Here is a 24,679-nt window from a genome sequence, read left to right as displayed (position 1 = left end):
CTTAAGAAGCAGACATATCTTAGCACAAAGGTTTTTCAAAAGCTCCCTGAATGCTGATGTATGAGATATTTGAATAGAATCATAGAATGGTTTGTGTTAGAAGGGACCTTAAAGACCATTTAGCTGCAACACCACTGCCATGGGCAGGACGCTAAACCATTTAGCACAGAACCCCATCCAACCTGGCCTTGAACACTGCTCTCATGGAGATTAAAGGTAGGTAAAGGGAAAAAAAAATATTACAAGGGGTGGATGTTCTACTGCACTCAGTGCTCTCATTATTCTTGACTTTTTTTTTTTAGCAAGAAATTTTCATTGAAAGAGGATTGTCACTAAAAATTTTATTCAATACATATTTGGGATACTGCAAACTAATGCTAGTTTAGAAGAACCACACTCTGACATACCAAATGCAGGTGGGATCTGCGTAAAACTTTTGCATATTGTACAATAGAGTCACACAGGTATGAAATTGGCATATTGTGGATTGTGGATTGACAAAACAGAAACATTGAAATGGTTGTAAAAGTGAACTCTGCAAAGAGTGGATTGCCATAGCAATACATACCAGCTTTTAGCAATCAGGACTGAAGTGTGTCTGGTCATGCTTAAGAAATCTCAGCTTTGATAAACACATTCAGGTTTTCAAGGTAACCCCCTTGTAAAAGAAAAGAAGAGGAAAAAAAATTACCATGGCCGATAATAATTTACACATGCTAAAGATATTTGAATTAGAAAATTATTTTAATCTCACAAAATAGTCATGCAATATAATGTCTAGCAATTTGAGTCATAAAGGGTTGAGCAAAGGAAAGATTTGTATAAAGCTCTCACAACAGATGGTCAAGAATGTGATCAATTCTTTCTCTCTTAGAAACTTTAAATTTACATTAAATGTATTTGAAGGCATGCTTAATCTAAGCATGCACTGCTAAGGTGGGTGTATAAATTATTGAGCAAAACTGTGTGTTATAATTTACCTAGAAAATCAAATTAAATTTCCATGAATTATGGCTTTAAAACATATGAAATGACACACAAAAAAAAAACAAAACAAACAAACAAACAAAACCCTATAACCCTGATTGAAAAATACTGTTTCAAATCTATTGAGTGACTTTGAAAAACGTGGCAATACAAGAATACTTTTAATTTGTTCTCTGTGTTTCAGTAAGGTTAGTAATGATCAGTATTATGGGACAGGTATGTATTATCTGGTGGTTCAGGACTTCACCATTCACTCCAATCATACTAAACAGCAACATTTATTCATTACAGAAGAAAAGTATTCTTGTGAGCCATTGCTGGACTACCACATTCAGGTATTTAGTAATTATTGTTCATATATTCTGAGACTGATGCAGTGGGCTATTTGTAGAAAGTTGCATTGACTCTTCTTTCAAGAATTTTCATAATGATTTTAAGTTTTCTTGTCAAGAACATGCTTTTCTTGATAATTTTCCTCATTACTAGACGTTAACACGCAAAGAAAACATCTATCTAGATATATATGTATATAGAAAGATGTATTTGTCTACTTTATTTTCAGAGCACTTAAAAATGACAGAAACACATAAATGATATTAAAATAATTGCATGCACCATGAGATTGGATGGTTGTGTGTTTAATCTGTATTTGCAGCTATTTGTATTTGCAATTTTTCAAGCGACTCCATGAACACTCAAGCTGAGTCACTTCAGTGCTGCATTTACATGTGCATCAAGGCACAGAATTTGTAAGAAGGTGCACATGCACAGACATTGTGAAATGGGAAACATTCTCCCTGGCACAGAGCAGAGCAATGAATATTGGCTGGCCCCTGTGAACGTGAGCGTTGCTCAGAACTACTGTTAGAAAGCTGATGGAGATGGTCTGTGGCTTTATCCCTCGGTAAAAAAAATATGACACTCTTTAGGATTAAGAGGGTAGTTAAAGAAGGCAGATAGTTGGTTCAAGTGTACCTTAAAAATAATTAGATCGTGTTCTCTTTGTTAAAATGTACAGACCTGTGCTCTGCCACATCTGTCCTGCAGGTGGTTATTAGACACTGTATGCACAGATGAGTCACTGGGCTGAGAGTGGGGCTGACTGGAAAACATTAATATTATGGGGCCACAAGTTTCAAGAATTTATATTTAGTTTTAGCTCTGTAACAAATTGGAATTAACCTTTGCTTGGTTTTCTTTTTCTTTTTTTTTTCTTCTTTTTAATGAAAAAACAAGGGAAAGCCTAATATAACTAAAAATCTTCAGTAGTGTTTTTTGCAGAACAGGAGAGTATGGATCTGGTGAATGATTTAGACTAGTGATTTCAACATAGATTTTGTTCCCAAAGAAAATAAATATTAGATTATTGACTCTTATAAAAATGTGACATCTGCCATTTTTTCTCATTTCCTATATCTATCTCTTTCATTCTCTTATTTTAACCAGAGTTTTCATCCAGGAGGTAATAAACATTTTCTGAACAGAAAATGGTAAGTTTCAGGGAAACACTTTGGTTTCAATAAAGAACATGTTTTCTTCAGGTCTAGTTGACATTGCAAAAATATATTCTTCCTGTAACTTTGGAAAAAATTAATAATCTAGTTTTAGAGAAATACAGCAGAAGGATTAATCTCTATGTGCTCTTGACTCACCCACTGATTGGTATCTTCAGGCCACTTTGCTTCTGCTTCTATTAATGTCACTACTTGCACTGGGAATTACTGAACAAATAATTTTGCTTTGTTGAGACTATTTTATTTTCAAATCAGAACGAAATATATGTTTTAGGACCTATTCACAACAAGAAGTAACATTTCATTTCTTCACAACAAGTAGTAACCTTTTGCCGTTATCAGGCTGAAGTTTTTTGGTGTTGTTCAGTTTTTCATGGTGGAAAATACCAAAATTTTGGTCATGCACTTCAATTTGAAATTTAATTTGAAAGGTAATTTAATCTTGAACAAGCAGTTCTCTCACCAGAGGCAAGTTAGATCAATGTATTCCTGCTGTAAGAGATCAACATCTGAGAAGAATTTACCAATAAATCTGCATGAGTAAGAAACAAATATTTTAGGAAAAACACAGGGATTTGCTTTCATTCTAAGATTTCTGAACAAGTTCTGAAAAAAGATCATAACTGTTGTTTACTCAGGTTGATTCCTAGGGCAAGATTTTCCCTGTTCCAATAAAGTAATTTCTGGTGTAGATGGTTTTTTACTTTTATTGCTTATGATAAGATCCAAGATTCAGCTTATTCACCCAACAGGAATCTACATATAGATTAGTTTTCTGCCAGCCTGTTGTGTTGGATCAGCTCACAGAGGGACCTGCACAAGGTGTCAGAGATAGCAAAAGGCAAGCAGAAGATGAATGGGATGGGGGAGAAGGAAACTGAGATGAGAGATGAAAACTCTTCTGTTTGGAGACAGTGAGTAGCTTGGTTAGTTCATCCCCTTTTGTGAAACAGCATCTACAGTTAGGTGAAACAGATGGCTCATGCCTACAAGTGGATTTATACCTTGGTTGTCTGCATCTGAACAAGAAAGTCCAGACAGGCTTCAAAACTGCTGTAAATGGTCAGTTGGTGTCCAGTGACTTGGTAGATCCTGTAAAGCAGACTTCTGGCTCAGCTCTAAAGAAGGGAAGAAATGACAATCATTTCATCTTGATTTTGCTAAAAATCAGGAAAGCGCTAATTATTAAATTCTGAATATTCATCTATAAGGGTTTACTATTACTTTTCAGGTACCCCTAATGATCAAATGAGGTTCCACAGAGACTTAATTATTGAGCAGAGAAGGTTCTAAAGGGCTTTTGCACTGAGAGTATTGAAAAAAAGTTATGCATGTATGTCCATGACCCTTTCTTCACATCTGAAGATTGAAACACTGAACTTCAAGACAGGGACAGATTTGTAACAGCTATTCAGTTTCATTAAACTATAATAATAATAATGTTTCAAACTTTCATTAGGCATTATGCAGTGTTGGGGAGTTTTGGAAGGGTTGTCTTGGAAATGTGCTCAGCAGAAATCTGACAAAATTCATCATAAAGATGGTTAGTAATTACATGTGATACGGGTATGAAATGAGATAGTCTTTGGCTCCTCCATCCATGTGCATTTAAATACAACAGAGCAAAGGCAGGAATCACCTTGCATTGAAGGTTCTGGGACGTGGGGATGGTACTTGCACCAACCCTTTGTTTAAGGCAAAGTCCCCACAGACGTTAAACAGCCCAGCACAGTGGAGATGGGACGAGTGGTGCATGGTGAAGGGGCTGTAGGCAGGTAGAGCAGGAGAACTGCTTATGCTTCTGAAGAGATTTTTATTGCCAGCTAGCAGATTTCCAGACTATGCTTTGGGACTGGGAGCTATATGGTTATACAGAACTGGCTTTGTCCCAGGGAATTTAATCTCTGCTTTTCAGATGTCATTGCAGACTTGAGCATTTCATGTAAATTTGTCCTTTTTCAAAGGCAAACTGCTCCTGTGACTGGAGAGCAAGGTCATACTCATACTGTGACGTACTTGGTAAAGACCCACTGGCTAAATATTGTCCTGTCTCAGGCCTGAAGTAGTTCTTTTCTTTGTGCAACAAAGTTTTCTTTGGTTTTTGCCAAAGAAGTGTTTCTGTCAGAACTACCAGAGGCATGAGATGGGCATTCTCAGCTCTCTCAGCTCAGCCCACCCTCTTTGGATGGGGTGGGATGTGCCATACTGTCTGTAGAACAGGGTGACTTCACAAAGATGGAACATAAATCATGAGTTCTAAGAAGAACAAATCATTTTGGGTTAATCTGAAATTAAGTTTCCTGGAGTTTTAAAAAAGTGCTAAAATATTTCCAGTTCATAACAACTTTGTTTCAGCCGTGGTTTTTTTTTCCTCTCTTCATTTGGGCATGAACTGAAGAGACATTATTCATACAGCTGTAAATTTTAAGTCTTGCATATTTTACACTGCACATGCCATCATTGAAGATAGAGGTTTTTGTCTTTAATCCTTTCAAAACATTATATCATTCTGTGTTTATAAAATATAAGTCAAGGAAAATAATTCAGAATTTGGGTATTACATTTACAGGATAAATTGCTATTAGTATCTCTGGGTTTTCAGGAAGAATTCCTGAAATCCCGAGAGATTAATACACTCACTCTGGGCCACACAAATAGCCCAAACGGGATTCTGCATAATTTTTCTGGTTTTTGGCACAAAACAGCATCATCTGCGTTTCCTTTGCTATAGGAAGTGTAATTACAGAAGTTTATGCAGATAAAACTTAAAGTGCATTTTATCAAATTAATTTTTTTCTGAGGTATTACTCTGGGAAATCAACCAAAACAAGCAGTAAATAGCAATTGATTTACACTGAGTTTTTACTAATGCTTTCCACGGTTTTTATATTATAAATCTTCTTTATTTTATGACACTCTTCAACTTGGTGATTTGGATAAGAGCACATGCATAGTCAATTTGGCTCATAAAGCACAAAAAGCAACAGCATTTCATCTTACTCTAGGAAAAGATTATTATCTGTTTTCAAGCAAACAGAGGCTGGGGATGCATAGAAGGGGCCTCATACATTTCTCTATTCTTGTTAGTTTTATCTTTCACTGTAGAATTTCCATGATCAACAGTTTGATTTATATCTCTCAGTTGCTGCTCTTTTCCTTTACAGGCAAAAACAATGTTTAAAGGTTCTGTTCACTTTACGTGTATTACAGCCTGCACAGTTCTGTCTGCGGGATGCGTTTTAAATTGTCAGATAAAAAAACATTTCACAAAGTACTGAAAAAAAAATTCAGACATAAGGAAGCCTCTGTCAGCTTGTGAATCTTCTCATTCGGGGAACATTTGTATGAAAATATCGCATTTGAACTTTCAAAAATACCACACGATTAATTGAATTGTGAGCATAGCCTGCTACTCTTTCAAGGCACCATAGAACCAGAAGGAGGAGGGAATAGGCCTGCCAGATACATTCCTGCTTAAGCATGGGTAAACCATGGCACTTCGCTCTTTCTCCATTCTTGGTTATAGACTGCAGATAATGTGGATCTCATAAATACTTGACACACTTAGAAATATTTCCTTGTAACCCTTTCTTCAAAGTGGATATTGAAGAGAGCACAGATGGAGTCAGGCGGATTTTTCACATTAATTCCTCTTTAAAAAAAGAAAACAAAGCTTTTTCAAATTTTATTATTCTTTTCACAGGAATATCTGTGATGTTGTACACAAAAGTTTTAATATGACCTTACCAGAAACCTTTTCTCCCCCGAATGCCAAGCTGTAGACAAACCAAAATAAGATTTGTATGGATTGCACATTTTGCATATTAAAATTTATATCATGATATGCAAGTCTCACTTAATTTTGAAAGATGGTTTGCATATATAAAACAACATTAACATTAGTAAAACCTTATGAAGGTTAAATTTCTGATTTTTTTTCTTCAAAAAAAGATTTTAAGAACAGCAAAAATGCTCACTCACATCAGAGAACTATAAACATTTCAGGCCTGTAGCAGATCTGCAAAAAAGTACAGAACATGAAAGAGTTTCAAGAAATCTGCTGAAAAGTGTTCTAAGGCACTGAATGCTTCATCATTTGGGCAAGTGGTGAACAATAAAGAATAGTTAGTTAACTCAGACTTTTGTATAATATTATAATCAGAAGGCTGAATTGTTGCACAAAATCAGCGGAAACAAACATGTTCTTATCACTCCGTGCTTGAGTTGATGATGTCGTGTTGGTGTGTCATTTGCAAGTCTGTGTGCTGAAAAAACAGGGCTGATGCTTCTGCATCAGCCAAGTAAGGGAGTTCTCTGATTGTGCTGCTGTAAAGCCCAGAGACGGGGGGGGGAGGTGGTGAGGAAGCACTAAGGACACCAGAGGACAAATAAATCTGTCTGGAAGTGGGATATCCCTTTAAAAAAGTAGTCTTACACCAGATAGTGGATATCGAGCCAAGGAAAAATTGCTATTCTCTGTCTTTTATTGGGATTCACTTCATCCAGCTTCAACTGTCTGATTTGTGCAAGCTGAGTAGTGTCAACAACAGAATCAACACAGGAGAGGAGAGGAGCTATGAGAAAGCAATGGAACAGAGCAGTCATAATCTTTGTACACCTGATTGCAGCCCTTAGGACATCCAAAAGAAAAAGCAAAAATGCTTGAATGAAGTTTTGATATGTACTATTGGAAGGTTCTTCCATGGCAAACTGAACTTTTAAGGTTCCTTTAGTGAAACAAATAAATAAACAAAAGTATGGTGTCCTAGGAATTGGTAGTGGTTATCTATGTCTATGTATGTTCATGTGCTTGTGCACACAGACAGTCATATAAACACATGGACAAAGCTCAGTGCTTCCCTTCAGTCTTTTCACACCCAGAACTGAGAAATCTCTGAAGTGAGTATCTTGTGTTTGAAGACCTGTTGCCAATACTGCTAAGCATATCTTCTGCATGACAGGAAAAGAACACTGCTGTTCCATACAGGAGAACTTTCTCAACACGCTCATTGCTCAAGAAAAGGCAATGAGCCTTTCTAGAATTGCTTTACGAGGTGGCAATGTTGTTGCATGTATACATACAATAAGAAAGGAGATTCTTTCTCAAGAAAACCTCATCTAATGAGTAAAGGCATTATGGACTTGAGAAACTGTAATGAGATCAGACTTCTGCTCCTGAGTTTGAATTTATTTTTAATGACACTGCCAATTTGAAGACTACAAAAGGATAGAAAAAGCGTCATTCAAACTAAGGTGGTCACATCTCATGAAAGGGGTATTGCTGTAGCTTTTACTTCCTTCTCTCTTTTCAGGATGCACTTACCTTTGTGCAATAGTTTTTGCAGTGGGTTCATTTTGGAGCTGGCTGGCATTGTCTCTGTCAGACAAGGGGAAAAGCCATCCCTGTAACTCCTCCTGCGCCACCCTCCCCCCCCCCCCACAATCTCAATACAACGGGGAAACTTCAGAGAGAGCAGGAAGGCAGACTCACAAAAAATAGCTCAGAATAATATAATATTACTTTAATAGGGAAACTCCAGCTAATATCTACAAAGACTGAAAGATATAAAAGCCATGATATTATACTACCAAAGGGTTGCTAAATAAGTATGAAGCATAAGCTGCCTAAAGAAATTGAATCCAGACTTGCATAGGATTCTCTTCAAAAGCTTAATGTTTCCACAAAGGTCACTGAAAATGTTACCCTTGCAGGTTTTCAATCAGTTATCTTGTCAGAGTCCAATTAAAAGTGTCTTTTTATTCCATACCTAGTTAGCCTTACTCTCATTTGCCCTTCTAACCGGGCTATTGCAATGCCAGCATAGGCTGTAATGATGTTCAAAGTCCCTTTCAAAGAGTTTTACATTGCTGAAGTTGTGGGAAGAGCTCTTCGGAGGAGAATCAGGCTTGGCATGCCTGTTAATGTTTTGTTACCAATTTATCATGAAAGACATTATCACTGGGATGGGTTTCAGGAAGCCCAGCCAGAATGTGCTCACATACAGTTAAGAACTACTGCCTTTGAGAGGCTTTTCAGGCAGGGACTCATATCTAACACAAACGATTTTAATACTGCATGGACAGTTGTGGTAAGTCATGCAATAGAAGGCACAGGGGAAGAGTTAATACACATAATAGAAACAGAGGAAATTTGTTTGGGTGAGTTGCAAAGACAACCAGGAATCTTGATGCAGACAGTGCTGTTCTTCTTTCTGCTTCTCATCTGTATTGAAATTGATAAAATCAAAATTCTTCTGTGTCTTCATTTATCCATAATTTATTCTTGTCTCTCAAAGTTGCTTCAAAGATTCATTAATTGATTGGTGTTCATACAGTAATTAAAGTACTTCGCTGAAGTAATTTCTAAGTGCTGACATGATAGAAAAAATACATTTTGAAACCTATAGAAACTGAGGAGGGAGTTCAGTGGTACTTCATTTTATCAGGTATCAAAATAAGAAATACAGGATTGTTGGTAGTTTTATGATTTATACAGCATGAGAATGGGACTGTAAAATAAAAAAATGAATATAAAATCAAGCAAGTAATTGTATATGATAAAAATTAAACATAGTAGAATATTAGAATTGACATTTTTTTAATACAAGAAATCTATGAATGCTAATTCCCACAAATTAACACAGATGGTTGAATTTTTCCAGTTTGACAATACACAAAGCCATGCACAACAAAACCTGTTATGTGTTACACAGGAGGTACTAAATCCTCTGTGAAAAGCGCTGAGATCTTTGTTCAGCCTTTGCTCAGTACAGACTCTTACAGGAAACTTCTAGTGGAAATTTTGTTGAGTGAGGGTAACACTGGAACACTCTGTGAGGATCTCACAGTAGCTGAAGAAGGTTTAGGTGAAAATAAGTATCAATTGTTTAGGGTTTGATGATTAAGAGAGGAGAAAACACAGTTCTGAAAACTACTCAGATCTAAGGATTTCACTGGGAAATTAAAGCTTGGCCAGGCTGTTCTTCTAATACCCAAATGGTAATTAACAATTAAGAGTTTAATGTGTGACAGCTTTAATGTGCATATGTAAACTGTGATGCAGCACTAAATCAGTGTCCAAAAAGACTGGAACAGACTCATAAAAAAGGAGTGCATAATAACTCCATAATACCATGTTTCAATATCTTCAGAAACAGACTGCATAATAGTGAGTTATTGCTAATGGATAATTAATCAGGAACTTAAATTGCCTCATTTAAATTTGATATGTCATGCACTCAATTGGGACTGTTGAATGGGTTCCGTTTCTACTGTATACCAGCAGTAACATCTAATAGCTTACTAAAAAATGGTTGATACGTTTAGGAAATGGTATGGTGCTGTGAAATACCACCAGGATTTCTATCCTTTTGTCACAGCTTCAGAACTGCCAGCAATTTCTGCCTAAATGATACAATGAAATAGCTAGCAGTATTTTAAATTTTTAAGGATTCTCATTCAGATAAACTTTCACACCCCCTTTCCTTGATTAAGATAAAATAAGCAGTTAGCTCCTATTCAACATTTGTTTTTGGCATGCCTGAGAGTGCTATCTGTGTCATACAGACAGAGAATGTAAGGCATGGGGAAACAGAATAATATAACATCATACAGCAGCTAATGGCAGAATTAGCAACAGGTCCCAGTCAGGTGCCTACAGGTCCCAAGCCTGTGTTCAACCCAGTAGATTGTGTTTCATCTGTTACTAAACTCCTTCATAAAGTCAAAATAAATGGCTTCAGTGGGACTGAAGATGAGAATGGGAATCGTTTCCATAATTCTTTGGAAGGCTTTGTAATTCCTCTCTTGCTATTGTGGTAAATGAGATCCTGTGCATCACATGAAATAGAAGGATAAATATGGTAGTCAGAGATTCCTTTGTACTGAGGCAGTTACAATACTTGCACCTGAATGTTTATGTTGTTATTATCTTTTTCTCTTTTGATTCAACATGGTCACTAGGCTTGTCATGACTTATCATTCTCCAGATGAGAAAACATCTTTGCAGTCACAAGGTAGAAGGTCTTTCAAATGTATCATATAAAACCTAATACTACCACCAAAGTAGCTTGGAGAGCTGCCATAGGCCCATTTAACTCACTCCTTTGCTTCAGGAAGAACTGCTACAAGAAGTTTTGCAGGTATAAGGTTTAATTCCAAATGTAAAATGTAGAATATTTCACTTCAGATACAATTTTCAAAAGGTACCATTTCAAAAACCAAGCAGCAAGAAAAATGAGCCTATCACTATACCTTCACTGGTACCTGAAGTAATTTAAAGCTAATGCCTATAACCCTTTTCTACTCTGTCATTAAATAGTTGGCTGATAATACAAGAGATCAGGGTGCTTTCATGCATTGGTCTATGTACATAAATTTATTCCACCTTCAGTTTGACTTGGGCTCAAAAAGGCATTCATCATTTTTGAACTTGTGTCTTGAAAGTCTACATTCACTTGTTCTGAAAATCTGTCCAAGATATATTTATCCAGGAGGGAGACAAGATACAAAAGAGAACTCCTGAGGCATGTCATCCAAGTTCCATCAATACCATACTGGTTTTTCTCATAAGGGACAGTTTTTTTCAGCTAAACAGAGTTTAGCAACATATGACATCTAAAACTGAAATGAGACTATAAGTAAGGAGCAGCAGGGAACTAGGAAAGGAACTGTGACTATAGTTTAAAATAGAGATTTTCACCAGATCTTATGGTATTCAAAATAGTAAATAGCTGTATTAGAAATCATTGGTGTGAAGAGATTTAGCTAGTATCTGTCTCTAAGGACAGCTTTAAGCTGCTACAAAGCCACAAGGTACCCAACCTTGCCACTGGAGCCCAGAGCAGATGGACTGTGAGCAGGGACTCTGGACGCACAAACTCAAAGCAGGCACATCAGCTTGTAATGCAAGTTTAGCACTCGTGAGTGTCCAGGCAAAGGATCAGGACTAAAACTGTTACACCTGACCTATTCAGGTTTTTCAGGTAACTGTTACAAAACAGCAAGCAAGTAAAAATGGGTTGACAAAGCAATCATAGCTATAGGAACATATCCCACAGTTGTAACATCTCTGTTAACTCCTTACCTTGAGGATGAACTTGTTCCAGACTCTGGAGCCTCTTTCTGCTTATGATTCTATAGGTTGTATCCATTTTCTAGAACAGGTGAAGTTTGCTCTCAGTTACAAGGCACTGGGGGAGGGTGTGTAACCTCCCAGCTGTGGAACAAGAGCACGGATGACACCAGCAAGTGTTAATCAAAGAGAATGCTGCACCCTCAATTCCCCTAGAAAGTAGTTCTGGACTAAATTATTATAGTTGTGTTTTAATCACAATGAGAATTGATAGTGTAGGGAAAAATATTAGTATTTCTAAGAGTAGAATTTGGAACATATGAATTGTGGACTACTCAGTTGTCAGAGACATATATTACCTTGTATTTTGTTCTTATATTTTTCTTTTGCATCCTATGCAATGTAGCAATATCTCTGTGTTTGGAAATTTATACTTTCTCATATCCTTGAGTAGCTGCTGCCTGTTCTCAGCAGGATGGCAATGGATGCTGATTAACATATAATTTTAAACAGAACTATGTAATTGTATTTATTACAAATAAACTATATGAATTTTCTAAATCTATTATGACTGGTTGTCAAAGGCCAACTTTAAGACTCCTCAGTTCCACAACTGTAGATTCAGCTCTTCCGTTTTAAATCCTGAAACCTGCCAAAAGAGCATATCAGCTCTTCTCAATTGCAATGTATGGTTTTGAACACAACACTTCATAACTGAGTGTAATTTAATGCTAATTTTAACCTATGTGAAGAAAAGAACTTCTTCTAGAGTTCTGTTGCAAGTGCTTGGAAAGGCCCTTTCATTGCTGTTTCAGTGGCTAAGAACAGAAGATACAGGCAAAAGGAACTTCGCAGAACTGTTGTCTCTAAACTGGGAGGCTACTGAAATTATTTTACCCTTATAACTGGAACCAATTCCTATTCTGCTTGAAGTCAAAATTATTCTTATCATTAAAGCCTGAGAATTATTTTTTGACATTATTCCCAAGAGAAATATGAAGTGGATTTTTCTCTTCAAGTCCATCTTTGCAACCCAGAGTCCTAGAAGCTTTTTTCACTGAGAACCCTCATGTAAATAACATGGTCTCAAGAGATGATAAGTGAAGCTGAGCAGATTCCAAAGACTTAAGTTTCCAAATATCAATTTACAATAGGCAACACTTTACTCAGAGACAAATAACAGCAGTCTTGTGGTTCAGAAAACAGTTCCATGGGAGTTTCCTCCATGAATTTATTAAATAAATTAGATAAATCACATCAATTTAGTGTCTTCAGTGAAAATGAACTTCTGAAGCAAACCATTGCTGAAAAATCCTCTTTAGAATGTGATTGTGGTCTCGGCAACCTTAGCAGTTCTCAGAAATCTCAGTGTTTCAGAAAAAAAAATTAAGGGAACAGAACCTGAGGATTTATTTTTTGCAGGTTGCTTATTCCCAGCCTTATAGCTTGCACATTCCTTTCCAATGGAGCAACATAGACTCTCAGAAAAGTATCACAGTGGAAACAACTTACCAATATTTATCCATGATAAGTACCTAAACACAGAATATTGGTACAATCCATTATTACGGGATTTTAAGAATAATTCCAAAAGCCTTCAGTCCTGCACAGTTCACGTATTTAGCCCTTAACATGCATATAGTGCCATCAAAGTGAATAAGCTTGCCTACATAGACCTAAAAAAACCTGCAGGATTTCAGGATTTACTAGGTATAAAATGTCATGATGTAGCAACCCACTAGGAATTTGGTGGCTGGATCTATAGCTGGTGATTCTAAATGCATCCATCAAACATTCATGATATAACAGACTATAAAATTGCAAGCACAAATAATTCATACAATGACAATTTTCAAAGTAATTTTCAACAATTCCCAGTAAGCAAGACCAAAACAATAAAACGTAATCCCTGACTCATAGTTGTCAAGAGTTTTTGGTGTTATTTCTAAACATTAATAACATAAAGATGCTGATCTAGCTCATCCAGACAGATGAGATTTGCTTAAAGTTTTTGTCCTAGTTCTGCTAATAGTCAGGTTATAAATTCTTGGTTCTGTTGTAGTTCATTGATGACATGATTTCCATGGATTCCAGTGGGATCAGAATCTCATATCAGTAGTTAGCTTTCTGGTGGACTATCTATGGGGGCTAACACCAGTACTTTGTCAGTAATTCAACAGTGCCTGAAAAAATAGAAAAGTCAATTAATGGGAAAAAAAAAGTTTATTTGGCTCCTTTAAGTATTTAACTCTGATAGTGTTTTAAGTACTTTGATCTGATTTCAAAATTTCAAGTGTTATTACTAAAATACAAATAAAGTAAGAAAAAAAAAAAAAGGGGGGGGGATGTGTTTTGAAGTTACCAAGAATGATTGTTTTTCAACTGGGGATTTAATTTCTTTCCCAGACAAAAAATCCTCTCAAGTAATAACTGAAGATTTTGGCAACTCTGTATCTGCTAAACATTGCAGAGAAGAGCTTTGTGTGAAAATTTTCATCAGCTGTAATCAGAATATAATTAGCATTATGCAGGTTAGCTCATATATCTTGGATAAGATCCAACATTTATGTATTTTTGAATTCTTCAATATCGTTCCTTTCTGACTTTTCCTTAGAATTGTTTGCTAAAGGCACAAATTACTTTGGCAGAATAAAGTAATGCCTTTTAAAATTAATTTATTGTTGTTATTAATCAATATGAAGCAAAACTAAGGGCGTTACCTACTTGGTACAATATGAATAGTTATGTGTGTACCATGTATTTCAGGTAAATTTTTGATTTGCCCTTGCTATACACTTTTGTAAATATAAATGTGATCTACCAAAATGATTCTGTGGAGACCAGCAGAATATTTAGTTAGTGATATTTTAAAAGACATAGAGTTAAAAATACAGTGGTTCATCTATTTATATTGATAAGGAGGATTTTTCTAAGAGGAGACTAATTGATGATGTAGTTTGGAGGACACAAACAAGATTAAAAATATATCATACAACTCTGGACCCATATAGGTGACATGGAACATCACAGGATCAGTGCAGGACAGTCACATCATTTTTATTGCAAATATACTCCCTTTGGAGTAAAATCTCAGTAACATCTCAGTAACATCTAATTTAAGTTCCACATAACTGACACGTGTATAGCTGTGTGCAGTAGATCACTGCTGTAGTTTGCATATAGTTAATGTACCTTTCTCAGTCTGTTTTCTTAAGCTCTGGGGAATCAGAAGACTGGTGAGAATTTTAGAACTGTGAAGTCTGGGACATGATGATTTGCAACTGCCAAGTTGTTTAGCAACTTCACCTTGGTGAAGAAAACAGAGACCTGCTGAATAAACATTCAAAAATATGTTTAACTTTACCTGGAAATATTGAGTGAATAGCTCATCTCTCAGTAGGCCTGCTTTATTCAAATTTATTTCAATATATTTCAAATATTAAAAAAAAAACAAACAAAAAAACCCCAAAAAACTTCTTTATTCCCAGACAAACTTTCTTTGGGAGAATTTCTTCAATGTAATAAACATAAGTAATCTTCAAAAATTGACCATGTCCCTGAGACTTAACTTTCAGTCCTGTCTTATTTTTTACATACATATTTATCCATTCCCCATTAATCCTACTTGTCAGGAATGAATTGAACATCCCAGATTCCTTTTGTGGTGTTTGTGCATATTGATAATTTGCAGATTCTCATTACACATCTACATCTGGTCTCAGAAGATAAAGGTAGATCCCTGCATTTTCACTGAAAGGGAAATGAGCATAACAATTCAATGCATTCATCTTCACATTTTACTTCTTTGCTAGTGTTATTTACAAATACACTAACTATGCAGATATTTTAAAAGCCCAAATAAAAGTATCTAACAATATTTTAATATTGCCATTTTAGTATTTATTACTACCAAATGTAAGAGGAGTGTATTTTGGAAAGTCTTACTACATATCAGTTTTCATAAGAAAATTGAAAACCCCCAACCTTTCTAAAGATGTAGATTTTCCCCAACTCTTAATGAATATTTTTAATCAGAAGGGGAAAACAGTATTTCTTATAGCTACTCTTTTCTCCCTCTGCCCTAACCTCATCCCACTCCTTTAGTGGTCTAATTTTATGTTAAAACATCTCTACTAAATTCTAGAATTGTTTTTCTCTTTCCTTTGAAGGTTAAGTGGTCATGGCATGAAATGCAGATACTATTTCATCACTGCCATTTGCAAAAGGGGAGTCTGGAAAAATATTCCTGTTTAACATTTTCCCAGTTTCGTTTCTCATGCCTTCATGGGATGTCCATACATCTATTACTACAGATAAGGCTTTGCCTTTACTTCCTGGAAATATTAAGGAAGAAAATCCTCAAACAATTAGACTTTGCCAGAGCTTATGATATATTTACATCAAAACTACAAGTTGCAAGTTTAAATCTATCCATCAGTTAAACTAATAATACCAGGGTAGAAAACACTTCAACACTTGAAGTTGCTTCTTTGTATCTAACAAAGGACTATGAGCCATTATATTTTTTTAACTAAGTGGTTTGTTCTAGATCAAAGAAATTTCACAAGCTATGTAAGTAGTGACCAACTTTCCTGAATGGCCATGTTGTAAAAGGCATAGGTAAGTGCTATGCATTGTGGCGTAGACAAACTTGTGGCACCTGTGAATTACTAAAATAGTGCCATCAACATCTGCATAAAGTATTTTTTGATACTGTGCTGGCATAGCCAGACACAATGAATAAGCATCTTGCTTATGTCAGTGATTTAAACTCTGAAGGGGATAATAATATTTTTAGAATGATCATGTTTGACAAGACCAACTAATCTGTCAAAACTAGTGTCAAAACTGCATCTGACAGTAACAGATGCCCAAAGACAGTGCAAAATAAAGCAAACATAAAATGATACCTCTCTTTTGTTTTTTTAACTAAAGGTCCAGTGAGTAATGTCTTAGAAGCATTTCTGGGGTCAGAGTTAATATCCTTTGCTTACTGAAAATTGGTATTAATGCATTGAACTAAAAACTCTGCGGTCAGGGTAGCAATGTTGTCTGACTATAAAGGCCAAGCTTTCATCATCTGGCAACTCTACAGTGCCCATTCACTATCACTTACACCATTGCAGGGATGCCCAAAACAGCAAGGCTGGTGCTCGTGGAATAAAAGCACAGGGGTTTGCCTCCCAGAGGTGCACTAATTGCTAGATCTGTCATGCCATGAGCAGAGAAATATTACAAACACACATGATGACTCCAAGCAAACAAAAAGTAAAAGCTACAGAAATGCTGCATGTTTTCTGTCCCGAAGTAATGCCATTTTTGCCCCAAACCAATAGTGTACCAGTCTAGCACTTCTGTAGAGACCAGCAGCACCTAACACATTTTACCATCTCATATCCTGGAGTTTATATTTGTCTGAATTTTAGAAAGCAAGACTAGCACTTTAAGAACAATGTGGTGAACGAGACCCTGCCTTCTTTGATAACTGCTACAAAAACTAACAAATTTCCCAAGGGAGATCATGAATGGAAATGTTATGATGTAAAGCTGAAGGGAAGGAATAACATGAAAGTCTTCTATTCTCCACATCACAGTTCATACACTGCTAGCACATGCAACTTCAGTTTCATAAACCAGAAGTAAAATGTAATTAATACCAGGCTTAATTAATTCATACTACCACCCATGTGGTGGCAGGACACAGAGAGACTGCTCACTGAGGTCTGAAGTCATGATGAGTAAAACTGATTTTTGAAGAATGTCTTGGTAGATGCCACCACTGCTCAAACTACTAGATGGCGGACATATACAAGGAGAATATATTTATAAAAGACTTATTCAGAATATTGGGTAGAACTTCTCAAATTGTTTTTCACAAGCCCACTATGTAGCAGATTGAGTTGTCTTACATTTTCTGCATCAGCCCTGTTTTCTTTCTCAAGATATATGTATAGCTATGTTATATATAGTAGGTATTACATATTTTATAATTTAGTTCATAGAATTCAATAATTAGGCAATATAAACAAACTTCATCCCAGAAATCTGTTTATGTGTTTTTTCTAAAGTTTTGATAAGCAAATAATGATTCAAATTTTATTATATTATTCCTTCTTTATGAATGCATGGTGGATCTTTAAAAAAAAAAGGAAAATAATAGCAGCAAGCAAAGGATAGTAACTGTCTTTTCTTGAATGATGTCAGCCATATGTAATTGTTGATGTGTGATTACAGACAGGAATTTTCTCTCAAAACAGTTATTAAAACAAACACTTACTAATCTAGAAATATGTGAATGACAAATAATAGAAGGAATGAACATAGAAGAACCAGAGAATTAGTCAGATGGGCTGTTGTGCACCAAATAACGGAGGAAAGCCTACAGCAAATCAGAGATTATTTGTAGATAACTTATAAAAGATATCTTTGACAGATAAACTGTTGTGAGTTATCATTTTTAATACAGCAGGATGAAATCAGTGGGATATCAGTGATTACAAATTCTACCTTGAAGGCAGAATGGTGACACTAATATCCATCATGCTAGGGTCTCTAAACAGTCTCTAAACATGACATAGCAGTGAGACATTCAGGAGGTACTCATTACAGTTAGTCTGCTTTTAATATAACGAATCTCTTCCCTTGGCTTCCTTTCAACATATTTTTCACATTTTGTGTTTTTATCTGTTTCTCAAAGGAGGCAGCAAATGCTAGTGTTATGCTGGGCAGATAACTGATAACTGTTACATGAGTATCATTAATAAGCATGATATTTGATTTGAGAACTAGAGTAACTACTGGTGTCATCTCTTAATATGACATAGAGACAAATCTTGACAAGGCTGACTCAAGATTTCTAGTATTCACCAGAATAAAAACCAGAAAACATTCTTTTCTCATTATTAGAAGCTTCACATCTTCAATTTGCAAAGAAAACCTAAATTAAAATTAAAAGGAAATATAAAATTTGGCAACTGTTATGAACCACATCATTGTCATGGCTGTAGGTGATCATGTCAAGTTAAAATATATATTAAAATATATGTCTTTGCCAGCAAAGGTTACATATCAGCAATAGTTGTTTGAATGTTTAAGAACTTATTTTATAGAGTTCTAATTTATTTGTCACTATTTATGGTACTTGTTTATCCTTTATACATTGGTAGGTCTAAATATCAAATCTCCAAGATGAGCACCACATACTGGTTCTGAAAAGTATGTATGTGAAAGGCTTCAGTGTATCATATACTTCACTCCTGTGATAAATTTAGGTGACAAGTAGAGATGCTTTGAATCACTTGGGCAGGACACAGAAGTTAATATAGTGTCTTGCATGAACATGGAACAGACATTGAAAAGCTCTTATGTTACTCATTAAAAGGGAAAATTGAAGATATTTTATTTCTTTCTATAATGAAAGAAGGTAGAAAAAAAAGAAAAATCTAATTTTGACCTCACTTATGCTGTAAGTCTATTGATTTCTGTCAAATTAGTCTTGCTTTTCACAACACACATGATCTCTGGTCCAACATTCCTTTCCATACTCTACTAATTGGAAGGTTAAATACTTTTCCATTTCCTTGAAAACTTGCAAGACATTTTCCACTTGATTCTATCTAGTTTTGACTTCAAATGTCCTCCTACTCACTTGTAACAGAGAAAGAGTATCTTATTATCTGTAATGGGAAAGAGGTTTGATGACTAGTAGTGTTCTTTATCTTTGAGCAATAAGCCTCAAACTGGGTTGAAAACACAGTATTTATTCAAAACCTACAAATTTGTGTGCAATGAAACTGAAATGCATTTAATGACAATATTTCAATTTCACTGACTTTCACAGTGTAGATACAGTACAAGTGGGTGTTAGTGCATTTCAAAATTTTAAAATTAATTTACAATAATTAATGATACCATGTAAACCAGGGCAAATGTAGCATGACAGATCTTGTGTGAAGCTGTGTAGAGAACAACTGCATGTTTCTGAGAGCAAAAAAAGGATAATGGCTGAGTGGATCCTCTAAGGCGTGTGTGTGTACACATGTGTAAGAATCACTAGCAGTCCAGCAATAATGATGCTCCCAGAAATCTGTCTCCCCACAAACTAGAGTCCTGAATATAAATGTCCATGTAGGAATGCATCATTAAATCAGTTCTATCTCATTGCAGACCCTACTTCTCTCCCCTCTCTCTTACAGTGCAAAAATCCTTCAGTATCTCTGACCCCTGAACATCCCAGGGTCTTCTTAGCCAAGACATTTTGTACAATTTTTGAGCATGTTCCTACTGTTTCTATGATCCAGTCCTAGTGTTCTCATCTGGCTCACTAGTCATCTGAGCCCAACTCCTCATCAAGCTCTTCTTTGCAGAAAAAAAGCCCATCTGCAATTTTTGATAGTGATTAAAATTGGCACATCGGTTTCATAAGTGTTTCCAAGAAAAGGAGTACAGGTATGAGAGCCAAAACACAAAATTATTGAACAGTTTGTCTTGGAAGGGTAATTAAAAGATAATCTAGTTCCAACCCCCTCCATGGGCAGGGACACCTTCCACCAGACCAGGTTGCTCAGAGCCCCATCCAATCAGGCTTTGAACATTTCCAGGGATAGGACATCCACAGTTTCTCTGGGCAACCTTTTCCAGAGCCTCACCATTCTCATAGTGAAGAATGTCTTCCAAATATGTAATCTGAACATGAAACAGCATATTGGATCATGGCCAGAAGAGACTATACAAGGGAAGAATTTTAGAAATAGGGAAGATTTCTTGGTTGGCATAACAGGATTCTGTCCTTATTCACATTTAAACAAAGATTAATCACAGACATTAGATGTGATTGGAATTAGTAGTTGACAATGGTTATTCCATTTTTGTTATGAAGAGAACTAATAAAAAGTAGAACGGTTCAATTTCCAGGCTTTCTAAAAGCAAGCCTTGAGTTCTGTAGTATGCAGTAGGAAACAATTCCATCAGGCAGGTTACACATCTTTCACACCTCCAAGAAACTAGCATTCCCTTGCTGTATAGCATTGCTCTTTTCTTTTGAAATGAGACTCACACCCACAGCAGTGACACTGCTTAGCCATGACACAATTACACTGACTTGCACCTTTCCTGCTTTATTCAACAGTGGTTTTGACAGTATTCCCAATGCAGAATAGAAAGCCAGGAAACTGTGACTGCGGCATGTGCTGTAGCACCTTTGTTAGCACCGAACATCATTCCATGAATCCTTGAAAGTTTCCCTGAAAGTACAGGTAAATGTTTCCATTTCTTCTTGTTCTTGAACAGGTTTAGATTATTCTTCAAGTGAGCAATACAAATGCACCTATATATATATTGCACAATATAGAGATAACCTTTATGTAAGTTATTCAGTGAGACTGAATCATGTACTGTGCTGTTCTGCATGGCTTCTTTTGCAACTTTCATTGCCATGGTACCCAAGTGACTTCTAGTAGTGCATTAAGCAATGTGCCTGTCAGTCGTCAGGAGAGTTCACTCCATCCCTCATCCTTTCCCTTGTACAGGGAATAGGAGCTTTCAGCTTTTCTTTTTCATCTTTCTGAGTGAAGTATCTCAGTCACTAGACTTGATTGAGTGAATGATAATGGAATAGTTTGTAACTTACTGTCTTTAATAAAACCAATTAAACCAACTCTAAACTACACTTCCATTTCACATTAAATGCATCAGTTCTTCTTATCTGAGAAGAAAGATGTATTTTCAGATTATGTACTAAAAAAGGTTCACATAGGGGAGATAATAAGCAGGTAAAATGTTGCAATTTTTGTATCATCAGTCAGGGTTATATATTTTTTACTTCAAAAGAATGACAGTGTGTACAGGTGTACCTGAACATGTGTATAGGTCAGATAAAATTCAGTGGTGGGTTGACCCTGACTGGATGCCAGGTGCCCAAAGATATTCCACCACTTCCCTCCTCAACTGGAGATGGGATGGGAAATATAAGGAAAGGCTTACATGTCAGGACAAGGACAGGGAGAGATCATTCACCAATAACCATCACAGGCAAAACAGACTCACCTTGGGGAAAATTAATTTAATTTTTTACCAATCAAGTCAAAGTAGGACAATGAGAAATAAAATTAAAATCTTAAAACACTTTCCCTGCAGCGGCACATGGGGACAGGTAATAGGAGTAGCGATCAGTTCATCACATGTTGTGCTACTCCTTCCTCCTCAGGAAGAGGACTCCTCACAGTCTTCCCTTGCTCCCGTGTGGGTCCCTTCCATGAGGTGCAGTGCATCAGGAACAGGCTGATCCAACTTGAGTCCCCTTCATAGCCTCAAGTCCTGCCAGCAAAGATGCTTCAGTGTGGGCTCCTCTTCTCCCGGGGCCACAGGTCCGGCTAGGACCCTGCTCCAGTGTGGGCTTCACAGCCCTCTTTGGGCACCCACCTGCTCTGGCACGTGGTCCTCCAGGGGCTGCAGGTGGATCTCTGGTCCACTGTGTGCCTCCATGGCCTGCAGGGACACAGCTGCCTCACCATGGGCTGCACATTGGCTGCACAGGAATCTCAGCTCCAGTTCCTGAAGCACCTCCTGCCCCTCTTTCTGCAATGACCCAGGTGTCTCCAGGGCTGTTCCTCTTATTCTCACTCCTTTCTCTGGTCGCAGTTCTTAAATGGCTGGCCCCTCTTCTTGAATCTGTTATCCCAGAGGAGCCACCACCATTTTTGATGGGTTCAGCATTGGCCAGTGGTGGGTCTGTCTTGGAGCTGGCCGGCATTGCCTCTATCATAGATGGGGAAGTTTCTGGCAGCTTCTTATAGAAGCCATCCCTGCATCCTCCCCCCTCCCACTACCAAATAACACAAAAACTATGGGAAATATTGCTGTGAAGATCTGATAACTTTTTCCAGAACAGCAATTTCATTGTAATTCAATTTGCAGTTTAAATGTCTAATAAAATACTGCATAAATATCAATAGTGACTAATTAATCAAAATCAGCATATATTCATCTTTGCAACAGAGATACCAAGGCATTAGCAAAGCCAGAGTAATATATAAATTTCATTTTGGTGTTGGAAAGACCTGCAAAAAGGATAATGAATAGTTAAAGTAATACTCTCTGATAAGAATCTCCTTTCTTGTCTCTCACAGAAGGAAAGGACCACTCCTTGCTTCTTCATTCAAGCATCTTGGCATCACAAGTAATTCTCTTTAACCTCACTAGCCTTCAGATAGTTACAGAATGGATCACCACCCCTAGACTATTTCTCAAAAAAGGAAATAGATGCAAGTTCACTCCTCTGGCCTGGAACCATTCCAACACAAATGTATCAAAAGGACTGTAAGTACAATAAGACATACCACCTTTAGCCAGGGTTCCCATCATCTTGTGACTCAGACATCAGAAGACCTGTGCTTATCTGACCTCTAGTAGAAGTATGTCCCACTCTCACAGTGCTGCGTGTTTTTACCCTGTAAACAGAAAATGGAGACTAGACTGTTGCTACAGTATGTTGAAAGAGAACTTTTAAAAATATAAATTGGGTTGAAAAGATTCAGAATTTTAGCTGAGCATCCTTTTCTCTTTCAAGGGTGTTGAACATTTTATGTTCCCATGACTTGATCTGCCCAATGTTTCTGAAAAATCACACAGCTGTGTCATCACTGCAACTTATGAGTGTGGCTTCAGAATTTGTGAAAGGTTTGGGACCTGGGATATAGTAAGAGTACCTTTTGGAATACCAGAACATATGAAGCTGAAATAAGAATGAAGACCAAGGAAGGTTTGGGATCTAGGAAAGGTAGCAACTGAGAAAATGAGAAATGTCACCTGGAAGCTGAGAGAGATGCACAAGTATCATGGGGAAGATGGGAAATAATTCTAGGGGCACTCAAACAGTAAGCACAAGATCGAAGGAAGAAGCAGAATAAAATGGAGAAAGTGGCTATGAAGGCTCTGAAATGAAAGGATCTGATAACCCCTCAGCAAAGTAGGATGGTATTAGCTTTAAGAAAGAAGCAAATATTCCAGAGGGGGAGCAAAAGAATACAAGAAAGGGGGAGAAAAAGGTGGCTGGAAGAAAAGATTTGAAACATTAGTCTAATATCAAATAGACTAGTTGAAATGAAAGGGAGAAATAAAAAAAAAAACAAATGTCAAATATTTTGGGAATATACAAAAAACCATAAAGTGGAGAAGTACTGTATCTTCATAACAGAGTAGAACAAGTGAAATTAAATGGTTATGCACAAGAGCAGTGGAACACATTAAAATTCCTCCCCTCACAAAGTATTCTGTTACTGGCAAACAATTTTCTTACCATAGAAATGTGAGATATTATCAACAACATATTTCTCAAATGCAAAGACTGCACATAACTTTGTAATATCTGTTTTTATAGTAATGTGAAATAAGAATCAGCATGAGAACTATAAAATACACATGGTATCATTGGTACTATACCTCCTATTTAAAACAAAATATTCTTTAACAGAAAAAAATTATTTGCAAAGAAAGGAAGATTTCTAAAACCCATTAGAGAGTAATTTTAAGAGCCATAACTAGGAGGACAAAAGAAATTTCAGAAATTTGACTGCAGGTATTTCTGAACCTCCTCTAAAGACACATAAATGAGCTGTGGATCTCTTTACACACCTCCTCCTCTTGCAGTTCAGTAGGTGAAATGAGTCTCAGTGGCTCAGGCACTTGTTAAAACCATGGTCTGGGAAGGGCTGGTGGAGAGCACAGAAAATGTAAGCCTGCTTTGCAAATGACTGTACTGGGGTTAGTCCAGTTATTTTCTCAACACATCACCAAATCAGGGGAAGGTGTGTATGCCTAAAAAGTACAGGGCTGTGTGCTGTTCCAACACAAACACTGGCAAGAATTTCAATATGTGAACATGACCAGGAATGAGGGAGTGATTTTATTTAGATGCACTAATTTTTTAACTGTATTTACAACATTTAACTCTAAATATTCCCTTATGAAATAGCAAGTATTACGTTTAATGTGAAAGATGCCTATAGGTCATATGTTATCTCTTCAGTGCCTTACATTTCTTCCTAGTAAAGCTGCAGTTATGCTAGTATATTTCAAGTATTACAATGTATCTAAGTATAATATCATC

The 24,679-nt window shown here is 36.5% G+C and overlaps 1 long non-coding RNA gene across 1 annotated transcript; it reads right to left on the bottom strand.

Moving 5' to 3' along the window:
• Positions 1-3,511: 3,511 nt before the first annotated feature.
• LOC126649621 (uncharacterized) lies at positions 3,512-23,075 on the bottom strand. The gene is made up of 3 exons (XR_007631091.1): positions 22,914-23,075; positions 11,587-11,718; positions 3,512-3,619 (listed from the first exon to the last, which is right to left on the bottom strand). It is a non-coding gene; the product is annotated as an uncharacterized LOC126649621 (long non-coding RNA).
• Positions 23,076-24,679: the final 1,604 nt, after the last annotated feature.

This window comes from Myiozetetes cayanensis, unplaced genomic scaffold (assembly GCF_022539395.1).
Source record: "Myiozetetes cayanensis isolate MyiCay16 unplaced genomic scaffold, myiCay2020 scf5-8, whole genome shotgun sequence".
Taxonomy (NCBI): Eukaryota; Metazoa; Chordata; class Aves; order Passeriformes; family Tyrannidae; genus Myiozetetes; species Myiozetetes cayanensis.
Note: the sequence above shows the minus strand (reverse complement) of the source record. Positions and strands in the feature narration are given on the sequence as shown.